Source organism: Pyrus communis, chromosome 6 (assembly GCF_963583255.1).
Source record: "Pyrus communis chromosome 6, drPyrComm1.1, whole genome shotgun sequence".
In the NCBI taxonomy this organism is placed as follows: domain Eukaryota; kingdom Viridiplantae; phylum Streptophyta; class Magnoliopsida; order Rosales; family Rosaceae; genus Pyrus; species Pyrus communis.
The window spans coordinates 3,547,433-3,560,919 of record NC_084808.1 but is presented as its reverse complement, the minus strand read 5'-3'; positions in this window follow the sequence as shown (position 1 = coordinate 3,560,919).

Sequence of the window (13,487 nt, the reverse complement as noted above, 5' to 3'; positions counted from 1 at the left end):
GAGATATATAGGCAATCATTTTCCGATTCAATCACACCTCCTTATTAATCATCTATATTTCCTTCCATAAAAGATTTATGAAATTTGTTGGTTTTATGTTCAAAATCTATTTTTTTCCTCTTTGTTTTTTTGATAATGCTGAAGATATCTCACTCACTTAAGCAGAGCGTAAACTTTAAAAACTTAACACGATTACAAGTCTAAAAAATCAAACACCGTTAGAAGAGTTTTTCTTAGCCCATCCCGTATTATACGGTTAGCAGCATGGGATACTTGAACCGTAATAAACCTGGTTACAATTGGGAAGCTGGGCACGGACACACGGCGCCTTGACTCGGAAGTCCAATGCACTATTCGACCTTCGAAAAGTTTATACAACTAGCAAAGTTGTGGGTTATAACATTCAAACCCAGGCTCTACGCCATGCAAGGGAATAGTCAAAAGGGCGATCCAAAAATCATCCGAAAGTGCTCTAAACTTCAACCCTGAGTACGACTACTTCGATCCCTAAGAAGAAGTTTTATTCCAATGGAGCTCCAATACGTGGAACAGCTTTGACCAAGCCAGTCAAGGTAGTCCAATCGAAAATGCTCAGGTCTCATACACAGGTCTGGCAAAAGGATTCAAAAGTGTTTTCGACCCACATGTCAACGACCAGGTCCTCAAAGAACTCTTGTTTAAGATTCACTGGGGAAGAACACACAATTCGGGCTAAGGGAAAAATCCTCCCTTGACAACATGTTGTAAGTATTGAAGTTCCTGGTCAAATAGCTAGGACAAGATAAAAAAGAGTGTTTTATTTTTCATTAAATTATTTCAGGTACAAGTCCAAATTTTCCTATCCTTAGTCCGATAAAGGCGTTTTGACAAGTATAGAGCAAAAGAGGGCGTTTTGACAAGTACAGAGCAAACGAGTAAGTTTGGGAGGCAATGTTTTTCCGAACAAACATTGCCAAGGAGGGCTTTTAAGCTCTACCCCCGACCCACAAACTTACTCGTTTTTCTGCTCTGTTATTTGTCTTCTTCAAAAGTTCGTTTACTTTGGAAGGATTTATCGAATTAAGATTTTTTTTAAGGATAAAGAATGCAAAGAAGAGAAATTTGGTGAAGTTTCATGCAAGCACATGTTTATCATCAAAGTCCCATGAAAGGGCACGAAAAAGTACAACTGGTTGGGAGATAATCCCTCACCCCTAGCACAAAAATTTCCTATAAAGACTATGAAGCAAACTTGCAAACTGTGCCCAGCAATATGTATAATCATTACAATCTTTATGGCATAACAATCAAGATCACACATCAGAATCTGAAACATTTCCATTGCATTCCATGTCGAATAACCAAATAAAAAAAGAAGACTAAATGGTACATATTCTAGCTTACTTCGGAAGTCATGGTCTTTGGATAACTATCCATCCTTAAAGGGAATAGGTCGTCTTTCAAATGCATAGTTAGGGGCAATTGAGGGACCATGATTTTCCAAAGATGAACTAAGGCTGATCCAGATACTATTACCTTAGAAGTCCGGTCATGGACTCAGCGACTTCGAGCATAGTTGTATCGGACGGAATAGCAGTGCCACCATCACCTCGTTCCAGGGCAATAGGTGAAGTGTGAAGTGACTCTAGTGGATGACCATGCTTGTTCTGCAAGACACAAGATCTGATCCGAATATGGACATAATTAAATCCTCATAAGTCGAGTTCCTACAGTCTAGGAATTATCGTGCGTCGCAAGTAATCACACTCTTAAAATGACGCAATATCTAGTCCTAGATATCCTCTAAGATTCTTCTGTTTTAGTACAAGGATTCTGTCATAAAAAGGTCTCTCTCTTGATTAGTATAAATACACCCATCTAGGGTTCATCTCGAGTAACGCATCCTTAGCATACTTATTCTCTTGTCCATTACTTGAGAAAAAATGTTTACTAACTTGACCATCGAAGAACTTGATCATCGGAGAGCCTTTGACTAGCGCACACCTCTCCAGTCTTTGACTTGCTCACAGTTGTTTCTTGTTTTGTAGGTTACTTGAATATGTGCCTTCACCATCAGCAATGGCATGCATATTTGGTTCCAACAATGGATTCATTTGTCTTCCTTGCGAGAAAAGCTTATTTAGGATTTGCATAAAGGAGGTTTAAGTGGTCACTGATGAGTAGATTTTATATTACATATTTAACCCTATTCTTAGTGACACACCCCAACCTCAATCCATTGTGCGAAAGTGGTAATGATATGAAAATGCGAATAAATAAAAATCACTAGTTATCTTACCTTAGACTAGCCTATAAGTACGAGTGAAAGTGATTAGAGTAAAGACACACACAACCAGAGCATAGGTATTGAAGTGCAGTCCAGAAGACTAAGTAATAATTATACAGATCATAAAAGAAACCCTACACTGGTGGATGTCTGTTAGAACCATCGAGAAGTCCTCATGAGCCACCGACACGTACTTCTATCTAGAACCTGGGGGGCGTAAAACAGAAAGTGTGAGTGGGCAAAAAAAAAAACTTTCAAAACTATTTATCTTTTCAAATGTAATAGCCCCTCATTGTAAAACCCATATAAGTTTCCTAGAAAATAATACTGTCAACATATATGAACACTATACTCGAAAATAACCAAATCATGTGTATGCCATGACAATCATCTCAACCATGAATAAGTAAGCCAGGTGAATTACACTCATATAAAATGACATGTCAGTCGGAGTCACCTAACATGACCTGTACGGCTGAATCAATAACTCAACAATCAAATCAAATCCTGCACACGAGTCGAAACCACATATGTGGTCTATACAACAGGCTAGGTATAAACAAATATGCTCAGGTGCTACGATCACATGAAGGTTGTGTGAAGTATCGCAAGTCACCTATGAGTTGGAACCACCTAATGTGGTTTGTACGACAGGCCTTGGATCCAAGGTGAGCATATGGTGCGGGAGGTAAACGATCACATGAAGGCTAGGCCCTACCCTCGGGCGGAGCACTAACACCGGGGTGCAGGATATAAATCACTGAAAGCAACTCATCATAATCATACACACTACCATCACAACCATCGCTATATACTCAATTAAAGCTTACTTGAGCATCCACAGCGTTGAGCAGTAATATGCACAGCTATAATAAAGCATATTCTAATATGTAATGCAACCATTTAAACAATTTCTGGGAAACATAAGGCACATATATATATATATATATATATATATAACTCAAAAGCCCACTCATTGGTATGTAGCTGGGTCGTAACCCCCAAGTCTCGCCTGGCTGTGCTCGTCCTCTGGAAACGTCTCACCTATTTGTGAAACAACTATTTTAATGTTATTTTTAAGCACATATCCATCATTATGAAATAACTTCTCATACGTTGCTCAATTGGGGCTTTTGAATATACTATTGTAGCCTGCTCAACACCCCAGCATCCCCGTATTTTTAGAATAATTTACCAACGTCCAACGCGCCGGCCACGCGCGAGCACGTGCCTGGCACACAAACGGATTCCCTAACGACGTTAGGGAATATTCCGTTAAATATCAACATATACCGTCTAAAAACTAATGGTGTTACCTTACACCGTTAGTATATTCCATCAAAGTTGACGGAATATTTCTTGTCTTCTCCGATGGTTCGTCGAATTCCTGCGCCGGCCATCGCTGTACTCGCCGATTTCTAGAAAAACTTTAAACTTTAATATCTTCACCATTTTTCAACCAAATTTCATAAAATTTATATCAAATTGAAGCCCTGGACAAGTAGAACATGATCTTACCACTTTGAAGTCCTAACACCGACTAAAAACGGTCAAAAAATAGCTCGACACAACCGGCCAAACCTGAAACTCGACAGACCCAAGTGTTTCAATGTTCTAACCACTCCAAAACTAGCCTAGGATCCTAGTAGAAACATTTAGGACCCTTTTTGAGCATTAAAATACTATGAAAGATCCACGATCACATTGGAGTAACAGGGTACCCTGTAGGAGTTCGCGAGTTCTCGATTTCCCGACGTCCTTTCTTTGAACAATTCGTATGATTAGGTTCGTAGGCTTGCAAGGAATCCAAAGGTGGTCCTTAAAAGTTTGATCCGTGGTGTTTTGATGGTGTTTGAAGGTTGAAGGCTCAGTTGTACAGACAAAAAGAATTTTCAAGAAAAAGAGAGAGAAGGGAAGAAGGTTGCACGTGTGTGTATGTGTGTCCAACGGAATTAGGCATTTTAAATTGTCCTAAGTCCTAATTGGGCTACATGGCCAAGCTCATGCAATTTGGGTCCAACCCAATTTCCTCTCTTCCTTACTAATATTTCCACTATGAATCCAACTGGGCCACTAATTCACGTCGACACCCTCGAAACCTCAAATATCAATAATTTTTTGAAAATGGGGCAATAATTTAAAACATATACATACATTCATGACACATCCCGACCCGGATTGTCCACTAAGACTTTGAATCGAGTTGTGCTGGCCGACACCTGGAAGGTGACAAAGCCATAAAGTATAGTGATGAGGAATATGTGAATAAATTTAAACCTAAATGTGCTTAAATACGAGAGTGCACTGTGAGCGGAAATGAACCCATTTCACAAGTGACATCAAAGCATAAGTAAATTACAATAGAGTGGATGGAAAATCATACCATCAAAGGTAATCTCCAATACCAAGATTTGCCACGAATCATCATCGATATGAAAACTCTACTACTAGAACCTGGAAGGATAAAAAAAAAAACAAGAGTGAGTGGGCCTGAAAATAACGCTTTAATAAAGACCTTCTAAACGTTATAATCCCTCGTAATACCTGTATAGGTTTCAGGAAATCATATTACGTATAAGTATGAAATCAAATGTAAATCAACGGTAAATCCAGGAATATTCCAAATCACTACATATCGGTAACAGTATATAAAAAAAATCAGGTGCTCATCAATCTATGATAACACATGAGTCGGAGTTGTCTAATGCAACCTGTACAACTCATAAATCAATCTATGATAACACATGAGTTGGAGTTGTCTAATGCAACTTGTACGACTCATAGGCAAACTATACGACAGTGTCGGAGTTGCCTATTATTGCAACTTGTACGACAATGTCGGAGTTGTCTATTATTGCAACATTTATTGCAACCTGTACGATAATGTCGGAGTTGTCTATTATTGCAACCTGTACAATAGTGTCAGAGTTGCCTATTATTGCAACCTGTACGACAGTGTCGATATTATTATTGCAACTTGTACGACAATATTGGAGTTGCCTATTATTGTAACCTGTACGACAGTGTCGGAGTTGCCTATAACATAAATATAGTCAAGCCATAACTCAATCATTTCAAATAACACCCTAAACTCACCTGAACTTACCTGCGCATCCCGCGTTCACCTTAGCACTTCCAAGCATTCACAATAATTATATGCAGGTAATATGCATATGGATATGCCATGATGCAATCTAAAACTCAATCATATCATAGTATTTTAAAATATATATTAATATGGCATAAAATGCATAAATCAATTTAAAAGCATTTGTGGAACTATCAATCATATATATACTATAAAAAGGAACAAACCCACTCACCTGAGGTCCGCGCCATAACTTCTTAGCACGAATATCGAGACATCACGAACGATCATCACCTAGAACAAATATTCAATCACGTCTCAGAACTCTTATTAATAAAACACATAACGTACATAAAAACATCCCAAGGACGTTCTAGAATGATTTGAGACCCGTTGACCAAAAGTCAACCGTCAGTCAAAGATCAACAATAGGCTCCACAACCCTACGTTACTCGATTCGGAAGATTCATACCTCGGATTTCCAATCCGTAACTTCCAAAGATACAAATTATGCTTCTAGAACAACATCCTAAAGTTTCGGAACGATCCAACGGTCGGATCTCTGCCAATTGCTAAAATTAAGTGGTGGCCGATGTTTTATTTTACACACTTACAAACCTGATTTGGAAAGATCCATACATTGGATTCTCGATCTATAAGTTCCTATGGTCCTCAAATATTATGTATTATAAGGTACTAAGGTTTTGTGTCGATCCAACGGTCAGATCATCAATTCATGCAAGGACCCCGTGACAACCAACTAGGTGGTCAACTACGAAACTACATTAAAACATCATAATTTCACTAAACAAATGTCATATATAGAATTGGAGCATCCAAATTATCCAATGATGGTCAGGTGGGGTCTCGGCCCACCTGTCGCCGCACGCGGTGGTTGGCCACCACGTTCACCGGAAAAATTCCACTATTTCTACAAATTCTCAAATTTCATAGTAATGAATATCTCAAAGAGAGGAACAACTTTCATACTGCCCATGAAGTTCAAAAATGGACGGAATATGGTCAATTTTGCCCACAAAGCCGGCGGGTGCCTAAAGCTTCCCTGCGTCGATTCGTCGTCTACAGTGGTCCAATGGGGTCAAGGTTGGGTGAGATTTTCTCCTGGGATGATGGGCTACAAAGCCCAAGTGGTGGCATCGGCCATCACTTTGCCGATTCACCGAAAATTTGAAAAAAGTGGCCGGAGCACTGTTGATTTTCGTAAACTTTTGTGGTCTCAAACCGCCACATACCATGGTTAATCAAGGTGGTTTTTGGGTGGGTTTTGTAGAGGGCAATGAGAGCTTCAAGATGGTGGTGGTGGCGTCAAAAAACTCCGTCGGAGCTGGCCATAATCGACCTTGGAAAATGGGAGGTCGAACTGGGTTGTGTTGTGTGCACGAGTTGAAAGGGAAGGGGATGAGGTTCTTCTCTCTCCTTCCTGATTGGCTGATCCCTCTCCCTAATTTCTAATTGGTCCTCCTTCTAACGTATCTAATTGGTCACTTAAATAAAATAGCTGATTGGTTCCCTTATTCTTGCTTAAAATCTGATTGGTTTCTTCCCACAAAGTGGGAGTTCAATTTATTTATAGCTAAACTTTAAATAACCAATTTCAAACATCTGTAACTATTCCGTTATAATCCGGACTTGCAAACTGCTTTCGTCTATGCGTTCATGGCAATGATTACTATGCAAATACTCCAAAAGAAAACAATGGCCAACGGAAGTCAAAATCCTTGCCTCTAGGGTATTTTCGCCAATTCACGCTTTTAAAATTTATAAAACTTAGAATTAGGGACAGGTTGTCACAATCTACCCACCTTAAAAAATTTCGTCCCCGAAATTTAAAATCACTTGCTACGCATTAAAATACTTAAGATAGAAAGAAGATGTATAAAGAAGAAATCAAGTTAGAGCACCTGCATAAAAAAGAATGCCATTGTGTCACAATCAGAGTGCAATGATTCCTCTTTCATGCCTCCAAACTCAAACTTTCCTTCTCCTTCAGTATAATACTATAATACAATACTTTTATAAAGTAGAAAGTCAAAGTAGGTATATAATAACATATGCCAAACTACGTGTATATTAGTGTAAGATTTAAAATAATTGCACTGAAATCCAAACTAAACATTAAAAATAAATAAATAAAATAAAAAAAAATTCACCTACGCACTCATTGTGTCACATACTCCGGAGATAAGCATGTAACATATTTGGGTCGAGCCCAAACAATGAATAATTAATTAAATAAGTAAATACAAATGCTAACATAAAATGACTTACTTGTCTACTTGCTTAATGAACCCAACAAATAAGTTATTGATATTACGGTCTGCAACCTGCAATACCGACAACTCACTGTTGTCTCGATAAGCAAGTAACAAATTTCCGAGGGTGCAATATTTTGCTCACGCACTACCCTCATGGGTAGCATCAACAATAATCATAATTTCTATATCGTAACCTCGATCATTCAAATACCTGTTCGCAATACTCATCCGCCAAACATGTTTCGTGCGTAAAATCTCTATACCAAGACTCAAACAATACTATAGCCAAACCAAAAATGTAACCGCAGTTACACATAACTCTAACCAAGGTAAGTGCCTACCATGACTGGCTAAACTGTAAAATTTTCAAAAGCAATATGTCCTTCAATATCCGGATAGTTCATTCAAACTAACCATTAGTCTGAGGATGAAATGTGATACGTGACAAAGCTTAATGCATACAGCCTTCAAGAAGGCTTCCCAAGACTTGGAAATGAAACATGTGTCATTGTGAGATATAGTAGAGAATACACACCACATAACCCAACAATGCAGTTCATAACACCATAGTGAGCAAGTTCGTATGGAATTTTCCCTCGAGTTTAGCAAAACTACACCAATAAAAACAATCAAGAATTTGAAAGTCAAACAAGTCCAATAAATCTAGAATACAAGGAAATTGAAATTAATGTATGACATCTCGCTACAATGGTAGCTTCTGAAACATTCAATCACCAACGGTTAAGATTCATTTAGCATAGTATTTGTTGAGTGATTGAGAATTTAATGTTCACGACTAACTGTCAATGTCCTAGCAACTCCTCTAGATGATTTGCTTGTTTCAAAAAATAATACAAAGTGTAGTAGGGTAGACATGGACCCCAAAATTGACTAGAATACCTTTCAACACAAAGAGATGAATATGGAATCCCCATTAGAATAGATGCTAGTCTAAACGCTCGAGAAATCTGATAATCTCATGAATGAGGAATTTTACCAAGTGGTCAAAAATGTAGTCCTCTGGACCAATGAAAAGAAAATGGGTTATCTTGTCAAGTTGATTTGTAGACATCGAAACATCATCATCATCATCTCCACATGTACAAGATACCTCATACCGAAAGTGCATGATGATATTTCCCAACTCCCTTCATATACAAGAAGTGATTATGACTATTCAAACCATTTCTTGATATCTCGCAAGTAACATCAAAACAATACCTGTGAACTCCAACTAAGGCGGGATAGGACAGGCCGAAAGTGTTCAAGTATACATGTCTTTTTCTACAAGACTTTTGAATTCATCAACTACACAAGGAAACTCGATTTACAAAGGTTGGTCAATTAGACCATCAATTCAAAGTAGAGGATAGCGGTTTTTAATCATCATCCGAAGAAGTTGTTAAATTCTAGGTACAATCTTGAAGCTCAGTTTTTCACCCTCGCAGATAAGTTTGAGATTTCCAAGATAAAGTGTTTAATAACTTAGTTCTTTCAATGAAGTATGACATGTTTGAATAGTCATAAGGAAAACAAATATAGGAGTTGTTCGATAAGAAATAGGGAGAATAAATGTGGTGTTAATGAGGCAAATCAATGGTGTATTCTACTTCTCACATTCGGAAGCATCCCAAGTAAAATTTTGAGAAATGACACCAAAGGTATACATCCTCAAAACGTACTATACTACTAACCAACTTTACGACATGAACTAAAAAGGTCTTCGCAACTTTCTTGACACTCAAATCACCCTAATAGTGAGACATCAACTCATATTTCGATTCTACTATCTACCTGTGAAAGTGATCAAGAGGTGGCTAGTTGAAGAAGGTTTGATTACCTAAATAGGTAATATGGTTGACATAACCATGGGTTTACTGTCTTTAAACAAAGTTTGCCCCTAGCTTTCCAAGATTTACTTTCTTAGGCTCTAGCAGTAACTGTTAGTCAGTCTTCTGGTAAAGATCTGGTACTAGGAACTGGTGCCATAATTCTAGGGAATATACTTACGACTTTGGGGATTTCTACTGACCGTAGATATAACAATTCTTACTCCCGTGCCAATGCTCATCAAAATGACAAGTATAGCACCAAAGTAATGTGGGAAATTTGTATTGGTTGGAGTGTTGTAAAGAAAATAAAATTTTCTAGTAATCTACTTTTAGAACGGACTTAAATAGAAGTCGATCTTCCTCTTGAAGATCCAGAATGATCACTAGTGTGTTTGGAAAAATTTGTGCTATCGAGGACCAAAAGTGATTATCCCAAAATGTTCATTCGTCAAGTGCTACCCTGTAGCACCACATTGTCACTCCAGACATCTCTGGAAATTTTGGCGAAAATTAAAACTTCGTAAGGATTCTAATAAGTGGAACATTAACAAGTACTGCCAAGGAATCAAGACTATCGATGGCTTCCTAACTCGAAAAGTTTGGAAGAAATGACCAGATAGTAGTGGAATTGGTAGGAAATTCTCCCCCCGAGATACACAACTATCAATATAGTAGCCCTACTTCAGGGCTATCAACTTATCTCAAATCTACATTCTTCCTTGGTAAGAAAATTCTTCCCTTGTAGTTTAGAGGCATTTGCCAAAATGATCTTCTAAAATGTCGACAAGTAGGCAAAACTGCCCAAAACTTAGGAAAAATTAACACATTTTTCATATTCGACAAGGTGGCAAGATTCAAAAATTAGGTTCAAGAATCAAGAATGCTTACATCACGCATGTGATGAACACAATACTGCCCAACTTATGCTCTGATACCAAACTGACACATCCCGACCTGGATTGTCCACTAGGACTTCGAATCGAGTTATGATGGCCAACATCTGGAAGGTGACGAAGTCATAAAGTATAGTGATGTGGAATATGTGAATAAATTTAAACCTAAAAGTGCCTACATACGAAAGTGCGCTGTGAGCGGAAATGAACCCATTTCACACATGACGTCAAAGCATAAGTAAAGTACAGTAGAGTGGATGGAAAATCATACCATCGAAGGTAATCTCCAATACCAAAGAGAGGAACAACTTTCATACCGGCCACGAAGTCCAAAAGTGGACGGAAGATGGTCAATTTTGCCCACAAAGCCGACGGGTGCCTAAAGCTTCCCTACGTCGATTCGTCATCTACGGTGGTCCAACGGGGTCAAGGTTGGTTGGGATTTTATCCTGGGATGATGAGCAACAAAGCCCAAGTGGTGGCATTAGCCATCGCTTTGCCAATTTGCCTAAAATTTGAAAAGAGTGGCCGGAGCACTGTTGATTTCGTAAACTTTCGTGGCCTCAAACCGCCACATACCGTGGTTAATCAAAGTGGTTCTTGGGTGGGTTTTGTAGAGGGGAATGAGAGCTTCAAGATGGTGATGGTGGTGGCGTCGAAAAACTCCACCAGAGTTGGCCAAAATCGACCTTGGAAAATAGGAGGTCGAACTGGGTTGTGTGGTGTGCGCGGTTTGAAAGGGAAGGGGATGATGTTCTTCTCTCTCTTTCGGATTGGTTGATCCCTCTCTCTAATTTCTAATTGGTCCTCCTTCTAACATATCTAATCAGTCACTTAAACAAAATAGCTGATTGGCCCCCTTATTCTTGCTTAAAATCTTATTGGTTTCTTTCCCACAAGGTGGGAGTTCAATTTATTTATAGCTAAACTTTAAAAAACCAATTTCAAACGTCCGTAACTATACCGTTATAATCCTGACTTGCAAACGGCTTTCGCCTGTGCGTTCGTGACAATGATTACGACGCAAATATTCCAAAAGAATAACTCATACATCTCTCTAAAAAATGGCCAACGGAAGTCAAAATCCTTGCCTCTAGGGCATTTTCATCAATTCACACTTTTACAATTTATAAAACGTAAAATTAGGGACAGGTTGTCACAATTCACATCACAACACTCATGAGGTAAAATCATCATTTCCAAGCATTCAAGGATAAAATATATTTTAATTTGGGACGGGTCGTCACACTTAGTATATTTTGGAAGAATTTTGATACTTTGAATTGTATTTTCAATATAGGACTTTTGACTGGCCAAATGGACAAATTTTAGAGTAATTCCAGTTGGAGGACGTTCGTGAGTCACTTGGCTTGATCGTGTGATAATTTGGAATTTTTCTACCTAGCGGTGATTTTCTAGCAATAAAATAAAGGAGCGATGTGCAGTGCTGAAATAGTGATGTATTGGACTTGAATTGCATTTTTGGAGTCCAAGATGACCTTTGATGGGTTCGTGGCCTTCTGGAGATGTGTTCAGAACATCCTGATCTTTAAAACAAGCTATCCTGGGCCCGATTTGGAGGAAATTTGAGGCTAAAACGTGGCTGGACAAGTACTTGGCAGATTCTCCTAGCTTAATTAGGATTTTATTTTCTAAGATATTTTATTATTATTCTTAGTTTCCTAGTTGAATAAAGGACATGGTTTTTAGGGATTGTGCGTTGGTTTTAGGGGGATTTAAAAAGGTTTGGCCAGCCCTAGTTTTCTCTACACTTTCTTTTATGAAACTTTGGAGACAGAGCGAATTGCTAGGGTTCTTGAAGATTTTCTACTTTAAGGTGTTTTCAATCCTTTTCTTAATCATATTTTCTATGATTTTAATTATGATTATGCATCCGTTTTGCTAGGACGAAGCCTTTAGCCTCAGCATGAATATGTAATTTTTATTTAATTGCTTATGATTGATTGCATGCATACTTTGAATTATTGATCACCGTAATTAAAACTATCTAATTGTCTTAATGCCTGATCACCATTAGGATCTTTAGAAAAGTAATTTGATGCAGTTTTGGTCGGAATGTTCCTTGAAATTGACGCTTGCTTCTTATGATTAATAATTGTAATTTCACTTAAGATGAACACCACGTCATAAGGGTTGCATGGTTTTTCAAAGGGTTTTCATAAAGCATAATGAGTCTTTCATGTTCATATTTGATCCGAACGTCCGGACGGGTTATGTTACATCCTGGCCCGGGCCCCCACCACACCCCGGGCTCGACTCCACCATAACACAATATTGTCCGCTTTGGGCGTCTACCACACCCTCACGGTTTTGTTTCTATGAACTCACACGAGAACTTCTCAGTGGGTTACCCATCATGGGATTGCTCTCGCGTGAACTCACTTAATTTCGAAGTTCCTACGGAATCCGAAGCCAGTGAGCTCCCAAAAGGCCTCGTGCTATGTAGAGATGAGAATATACATATAAGGCTTACAGGATCCACTCCCATGGGCAATGTGGAATGTCACAGGTTGCATGTTAGATATACGTTCTATGTTGGAGGTTCCAAGTAGAATATAAATTAGGAAAACCTAACCTTCAAAATTCATAGGATTGCTAGGTGATAGTGGAACCCTAGTGCTTTTATAAATTGGTATTTAAAACTCTTTTCTTTTATCATATTTGTTTTTTTTTAATTAAAATTCGTTTATAATACTACCCAAAATCAAAATCTCTTCTCTCAATTTTTAATTTTAAGAAGTTGATTAGGAATTGTTTTTGCATAAATTATTAAAATAGCCATTGAGGAGAACGACCTTGCATGAGCATCCATACTACAACATCCTTGTATTCTTGCAAGTATTTCATGTGATTTTGACCCTATTTGCATAGACGGTGAAAATTGCTATCAATCACCTGGATTGTGATAAAACAATAGCAAGTGTAAAGGAAATATATTTTTGGCCACGGTTAAAGCGGGACAGTGGAGCAATTGTACGAAAATGTTATACTTGTCAGGTTTCTAAGGGACAAGTTAAAACACTGGTTTTTGCATGCATTCGCATGTTCCCAACAACATTTAGAAGGATATGGCTATGGACTTTGTGCTCGGGTTGCCTCGTACGCAACGAG